This window comes from Cololabis saira, unplaced genomic scaffold (genome assembly GCF_033807715.1).
Source record: "Cololabis saira isolate AMF1-May2022 unplaced genomic scaffold, fColSai1.1 scf151, whole genome shotgun sequence".
NCBI classification, from domain to species: domain Eukaryota; kingdom Metazoa; phylum Chordata; class Actinopteri; order Beloniformes; family Belonidae; genus Cololabis; species Cololabis saira.
The window spans coordinates 22,501-30,000 of record NW_026906315.1 but is presented as its reverse complement, the minus strand read 5'-3'; the positions used below and the strand labels follow the sequence as shown (position 1 = coordinate 30,000).

General features: G+C 48.7%; 2 non-coding genes across 2 annotated transcripts; one reads left to right on the top strand and one right to left on the bottom strand.

The window, feature by feature from the left end:
• The first annotated feature begins 80 nt into the window (after window positions 1–80).
• Window positions 81–199, top strand: LOC133439325 (5S ribosomal RNA). The gene has a single exon (XR_009782073.1). It is a non-coding gene; the product is annotated as a 5S ribosomal RNA (ribosomal RNA).
• Window positions 200–6,457: 6,258 nt separating this feature from the next.
• Window positions 6,458–6,529, bottom strand: trnam-cau (transfer RNA methionine (anticodon CAU)). The gene has a single exon. It is a non-coding gene; the product is annotated as a tRNA-Met (tRNA).
• Between the last annotated feature and the right edge of the window lie 971 nt (window positions 6,530–7,500).

Here is a 7,500-nt window from a genome sequence, read left to right as displayed (position 1 = left end):
TTATCACCAACAAATCAATGACTTATATTATATGACTTATCTTCAACTCCATATAAGAGGTATTTCAAGCTGCAGCTTCTGCTTACGGCCATACCAGCCTGGATGCGCCCGATCTCGTCTGATCTTGGAAGCTAAGCAGGGTCGGGCCTGGTTAGTACTTGGATGGGAGACCGCCTGGGAATACCAGGTGCTGTAAGCTTTTTCAACCAGCAGAGAGCGCTGTTGTGACCGCCCATATGCCCATCTGAACTCTGAATTTATAAATGATTATGTATTCATGATTGGGTGAACATTTTCAGAACAGTAAAGGCCGAAAGCTATAGTCAGTTTTATGAACCCTGCTGCCAACTTCTGGTCATCTCGGCCCGGCCCGAGATAGCAAGTTTATGACCCCAAGAGGGGGGGTCAAAACAGATCAAAGCAAGCAAGGAAAGTTTCTGCCAGGGAAACAGACTCCCTGGGGATTTACGACCCCCGCTGCATGGCAGATCAAAGCAGGACAGCAAAACCCAGTAAACCAGGCCTCGGTTTGCTGCCCCCTCGGGTGCTGCCCCTTTGAACAGAAGAAAACTCTGAAAACCCTGGTCAACACCCCAAACCTGAAACCGGCTTGAATGTGCCTCCTAAAATGGCAGCTGCGCCATGAACTACAATCCCAGCATGCCTTGTGGGATGGGGCGGCGCCTACAAGCGGCGCGCATCCAATCACAAACGAGGCACCGATGACGTCACCGCAGCGCGCGTAGGATCAAAACCCCTGCCGCTGCTCCCTTTCTTTCTCTTCTCAACTTCATCTCATCGGCGCTGGATCTTTGGCTCCAGGCCAAAGGATCCCATCTCCTCTCTCTCCCCCCGGGCTGGGGGGAGGCAGGAGGCCCGCACCGGACCGGGCCCTGCGGGGTCCGGCCGTTGAAGCCGCGGTCCCCCGGGAGGCTCCGATTTCTCACTAAACTCTGTTCCTCTTTAAGTTTCTGCAGATCCGAGCTTCCGACGCCCACGCGCTCCCGGCAACCAGATCGGGACACAGCTGCGATTGAGTGCTCAGACTGAACCCCCCCTCCCCGCTCCGAGCCCCTGTCTGCGAACCGCGCAGGGGATCGGGGACGGACGGCCGGCGTCTCGCCCGGCGTGAGCTCTCCCGGGGCCCGGACGGCCACGCGCCGGCGACCGGCGCAGAGAGGGAAGCACGGCAGGAGAGACCGGTCCCCCGCCGCGCCTAGGAATGCGTGTGAGCCTCCGTTTTGGTCCGGAACCACGGCCCGGCACGAGGCGGCCCCGCCGCTGTCTAATCCGTTTCAGGGGAAGGGACGGGACGCGATAGCCTGACTGCGAAACCCCAGCAGGACCGCGAACCCAGTCGACGAAACCCGCAGGCACCCGATTCCGGATCCCAGAGGAGACGTGAGCCCGCGTAGCAGTGATCAGTAGAATTTAAGAGTGTTAAGAACTGTGTGTGAGATTGTGAGACCTGGGTTATCAGTAACTTAAGAGTGTTACAGAGCTAAATCTGTGTTCAGAGCTGAGATTACATCATCATTGTTATCATTATCATGTTTGATTATTTGGTAGTCGTTGTTTTCTGCCGTAGGCACGTTTTAAATGCTGCGTTCGCCATCCGGTCCGATTGCACGTGGCCCAGAGGGCGCGTCCATCTTTAAAAGACCACAGGAGCCCCGTTTGAACTGTAGATGTTCTTTATCATCTTTATTATTATTACATTTGATTCTTTTTTTTTATTCCATGCATTTAACGTTTATGTTTCATTTTATTGATTGTTTTTTTTCTTGTTAGTTAATGGTTTTATAATAATGTCGTGTGCCATCAGATTTATTCTGGTATTTATTTACATCCCTTTTGATACCCGTATGTAAATAAATTCTGATTGATTCTTAATGAGTGGTTGTGTTATTTCATGCAAGATTTGGTCACAGGTTGATTTGTTTAAGCAGAGCCCAGTGTTCGGATATCACGCCTTCACTGTTATTCTGTAAGATTTGCTGTTCTGCAGGATAATTCAAAAATCATATGAGACTGATTTTCTGCTGTTTTAGTTATCGAATTCCATCGGAGTAAGGCCCGGTGGTGGTGCCCCGAGAATTATCATTTTGATAATATGATTTGATAAATAGTCAACTTTATTAATTATTAATAATTATTAATAATATTCATTAATAGCCTTGAATAACTAATCAGCCAAGCTACCCGAGTCGCACAACATAAATGGAGCCCCCGTGCGAGGCTCTCGATAATAACAATATTTGTGACCAAGTTTGTATGAAATAATCGAACATTGATTGTCATCAGAAGAAAAATATTTTTATTTTTCTTCCCCTCATTATCTGATTCCTACGGTTATTTTAAAACCTCCCTGTTCTAATGGCAACCTCGCTTCACCAAGGGTTGGTTGCTTTGTTAAGTTCTTTAATTTTATTAATTTGAACTTTTATTTTATATCACACGATTATTAATCTTGTGATTGATTTCCTCTGCAACCTTACTTCACTGAAGCTAATGCTACTGCTTCACTGAAGGTAATGGTTGGGTTTGCTTTAAGTTCTGTTAATTTTATTAACCTGAACTTTTTCTATCACTCAATTTTATTAATCTGTTTGAGTAATTTTCTTTTGCAACCAGGTTTCATGGAAACTAATGGTTGGCTCGCTGTAAGTTCCTGATTTTATTAATCTGAACTTTTATTGGTGGATCACTATTTTATTAATCTCTGATTAATTCCCTTTTGCAACCATACTTAACTGAAGGTAATGGTTGACTTCAAGTTCTTTAATCCTATTAATTGAACTTTTGTTGATTACCCCATGTGAGTTATTAATCTTCTCAGATTAATCTCTACCGTGTTTTATTAAGTTGAATCTTTAATTTAAAGTTATTTAAAGATTCCTCCCTTTTAATTCACTTTATTAATTCCTTTCAGTTGGTTCTTGCTTCTAAGGTTATAACCAATACCCCAGTCTCTCAGGGTTTGTTATCGGTTTAATTTCTTCTAATCTGGGTGATAACGTGAGCTGACTTCGTTAATAAGTGTAATCTCTTGCCAGAATCCCAAGCGAAGCGCTGGGGCCTGGACCGTGAGCTGAGGTGTGGTTATTAATGGCAGAGAGCTCATCGCAGTGGACGGAGAACCAGCAGAGGTGACCAGGCTGATGGAGATGCACCGACAGGCAAGTCTGTTCTTAGGCTGGACCCAAAAGGTGGCGAGCCCGGTCATCTCATCCCCCTGAGCCCCCTGGTCAGACGCCACCGTGAGTAAGCCAAAAATTAATTACCCGAAAGGAGCTGCGGCCCTTCCCAGTTTTCACTGTTACTGACGCTGAAGAAGCAGCTCAGCGTTTTCTTAAAGTAAACCAGAGATTAACAGCCAAGGCGCAGACGCCGTACCTCAGAGCGAGGGGGGACCCACGTTTGACCTTTTTAGCAAAAGAACACTGAACAGCTGCATTACCTTGTATGCAGCGGCCCCCTCACAATTTTTCTGACCCAGAAGTGGAAGTCCGCTCCACACCTGGAAAGGGGGGTAGGATACCTTGGGGCGTTAAAGAAAATTCACGCCTACACACAATTTCCAGGCTTCCACAGCCGACATAAGTTAATTTGTGTGTTTTTGTCGCCTAGCAATTAATCAAAGAGTGGTTAGATTGTTGGTTTTTGATTTTAGGTACAGTGTACATACTGAAACCTAACTAACCCCTCCTTTTATCTTTCATCTACCGCACTTTAAGAGTGATATCACTGTGTTAGGTAAATGAATGATGTTATTGCTTTGAATATGTTTTTCTTTTCATATTTTTGTGCATTGCTCGCCTAGTGGACTAACCAGGCCAGCTCACGCCCCAAACCAGAGTTTATGACCACATGGACTGTTGCACCGTTGTTAGATTCGACAACCAGACCCTGCATTCCGGTCGTCGATTCGAAGGGGGGATGTTGTGCCCGCCCATATGCCCATCTGAACTCTGAATTTATAAATGATTATGTATTCATGATTGGGTGAACATTTTCAGAACAGTAAAGGCCGAAAGCTATAGTCAGTTTTATGAACCCTGCTGCCAACTTCTGGTCATCTCGGCCCGGCCCGAGATAGCAAGTTTATGACCCCAAGAGGGGGGGTCAAAACAGATCAAAGCAAGCAAGGAAAGTTTCTGCCAGGGAAACAGACTCCCTGGGGATTTACGACCCCCGCTGCATGGCAGATCAAAGCAGGACAGCAAAACCCAGTAAACCAGGCCTCGGTTTGCTGCCCCCTCGGGTGCTGCCCCTTTGAACAGAAGAAAACTCTGAAAACCCTGGTCAACCCCCCCAAGCCTGAAACCGGCTTGAATGTGCCTCCTAAAATGGCAGCTGCGCCATGAACTACAATCCCAGCATGCCTTGTGGGATGGGGCGGCGCCTACAAGCGGCGCGCATCCAATCAAAAACAAGGCACCGATGACGTCACCGCAGCGCGTGTAGGATCAAAACCCCTGCCGCTGCTCCCTTTCTTTCTCTTCTCAACTTCATCTCATCGGCGCTGGATCTTTGGCTCCAGGCCAAAGGATCCCATCTCCTCTCTCTCCCCCCGGGCTGGGGGGAGGCAGGAGGCCCGCACCGGACCGGGCCCTGCGGGGTCCGGCCGTTGAAGCCGCGGTCCCCCGGGAGGCTCCGATTTCTCACTAAACTCTGTTCCTCTTTAAGTTTCTGCAGATCCGAGCTTCCGACGCCCACGCCCTCCCGGCAACCAGATCGGGACACAGCTGCGATTGAGTGCTCAGACTGAACCCCCCCTCCCCGCTCCGAGCCCCTGTCTGCGAACCGCACAGGGGATCGGGGACGGACGGCCGGCGTCTCGCCCGGCGTGAGCTCTCCCGGGGCCCGGACGGCCACGCGTCGGCGACCGGCGCAGAGAGGGAAGCACGGCAGGAGAGACCGGTCCCCCGCCGCGCCTAGGAATGCGTGTGAGCCTCCGTTTTGGTCCGGAACCACGGCCCGGCACGAGGCGGCCCCGCCGCTGTCTAATCCGTTTCAGGGGAAGGGACGGGACGCGATAGCCTGACTGCGAAACCCCAGCAGGACCGCGAACCCAGTCGACGAAACCCGCAGGCACCCGATTCCGGATCCCAGAGGAGACGTGAGCCCGCGTAGCAGTGATCAGTAGGATTTAAGAGTGTTCAGAACTGTGTGTGAGATTGTGTGACCTGGGTTATCAGTAACTTAAGAGTGTTACAGAGCTAAATCTGTGTTCAGAGCTGAGATTACATCATCATTGTTATCATTATCATGTTTGATTATTTGATAGTCGTTGTTTTCTGCCGTAGGCACGTTTTAAATGCTGCGTTCGCCATCCGGTCCGATTGCACGTGGCCCAGAGGGCGCGTCCATCTTTAAAAGACCACAGGAGCCCCGTTTGAACTGTAGATGTTCTTTATCATCTTTATTATTATTACATTTGATTGTTTTTTTTATTCCATGCATTTAACGTTTATGTTTCATTTTATTGATTGTTGTTTTTCTTGGTAGTTAATGGTTTTATAATAATGTCGTGTGCCATCAGATTTATTCTGGTATTTATTTACATCCCTTTTGATACCCGTATGTAAATAAATTCTGATTGATTCTTAATGAGTGGTTGTGTTATTTCATGCAAGATTTGGTCACAGGTTGATTTGTTTAAGCAGAGCCCAGTGTTCGGATATCACGCCTTCACTGTTATTCTGTAAGATTTGCTGTTCTGCAGGATAATTCAAAAATCATACGAGACTGATTTTCTGCTGTTTTAGTTATCGAATTCCATCGGAGTAAGGCCCGGTGGTGGTGCCCCGAGAATTATAATTTTGATAATATGATTTGATAAATAGTCAACTTTATTTATTTATTACTTTTATTAATAATATTCATTAATAGCCTTGATCAGCCAAGCAACCCGAGTCGCACAACACAGTACTGGATATGATTAATAACTGCAAATTAGGCAGTCGTCTTGCACATTCAAACATTACTCATTGTTGGCAGGATTCGAACCTGCGCGGGGAATCCCCAATGGATTTCTAGTACATCGCCTTAACCACTCGGCCACAACAACCTGTCAGCTCTGTGTGTGTGTGTGTGTGTGTGTGTGTGTGTGTGTGTGTGTGTGTGTGTGTGTGTGTGTGTGTGTGTGTGTGTGTGTGTGTGTGTGTGTGTGTGTGTGTGTGTGTGTGTGTGTGTGTGTGTGTGTGTTTGAATCTTCAGAAATAGACAATTTAGAGTCTTTATTTTAAAATGGTTGGTTTTACTTTATTTTAAAATGGTTGGTTTTACTTTATTAGGTTTAGACATATTTTCATCCCTATTTTGATTAAATGCATTTTCATCAACAGTCAGTGCAGTATGTTCATAGATCATACATCCACTTTCTTGTTTCCAAAAAGCTCTGGATAGATTTCAGTTAATCTCTCACATTTCATGTATGAGAGAATCTCTTAAGTAGCAGAGGATGGTTTCGATCCATCGACCTCTGGGTTATGGGCCCAGCACGCTTCCGCTGCGCCACTCTGCTGTATAACCAGGATGTGACTCCGCCACACAGTGGGGGGGAGGGGGGTAGGGGACTTAAAAGCGGGTCCCCTGGTTCGGACGGTGAGCCGGGTCTCTGGGTGGCTCCAGGTGAGCCGGGTTGTTGAGGTTGTTGAGTTGTTGTTGGGGTCTGGTGGTGGAAGCTCCTGAGGTGTGGTGGTGATGCTGCTGGGGTCTGGTGGTGCAGCTAGTGGGGTCTGGTGGTGGAAGCTCCTGGGGTCTGGTGATGGAAGCTCCTGGGGTCAGGTGATGAAAGCTCCTTGGGTCTGGTGATGGAAATTCCTGGGGTCTGGTGGTGGAAGCTCCTGGGGTCTGGTGGTGATGCTGCTGGGGTCTGGTGGTGATGCTGCTGGGGTCTGGTGGTGGAGCTAGTGGTGTCTGGTGGTGGAAGCTCCTGAGTTGTGGTGGTGATGCTGCTGTCGTCTGGTGGTGGAGCTAGTGGTGTCTGGTGGTGGAAGCTCCTGGGGTCAAAGTCCAGAGTGCTAACCATTACACCAGGGAACCCTGTTCAGCTTTTATTGTGTTTTTATTGTGGTCCTGAAACCACAACATGAGTAAAAAACAATATGCGCTTGAGCATCTGACAGAGTGCTGTCCATGGTGCTAGGAGCGTCTGGGTGTTTATGGTACCAGGGCCCTGGTCCTCCAGGCCCAAGGGCTGGCTCTTTCACTCCAGTGGCCGGTCGGTGGGGGGCTTAAAAGCGGGTCCCCGGGTTCGGACGGTGAGCCGGGTCTTTGGGTGGCTCCAGGTGAGCCGGGTTTTTGAGGTTGTTGAGTTGTTGTTAGGGTTTGGTGGTGGAAGCTCCTGAGGTGTGGTGGTGATGCTGCTGGGGTCTGGTGGTGCAGCTAGAGGGGTCTGGTGGTGGAAGCTCCTGGGGTCTGGTGATGGAAGCTCCTGGGGTGTGGTGGTGGAAGCTCCTGGGTTCTGGTGGTGATGCTGCTGGGGTCTGGTGG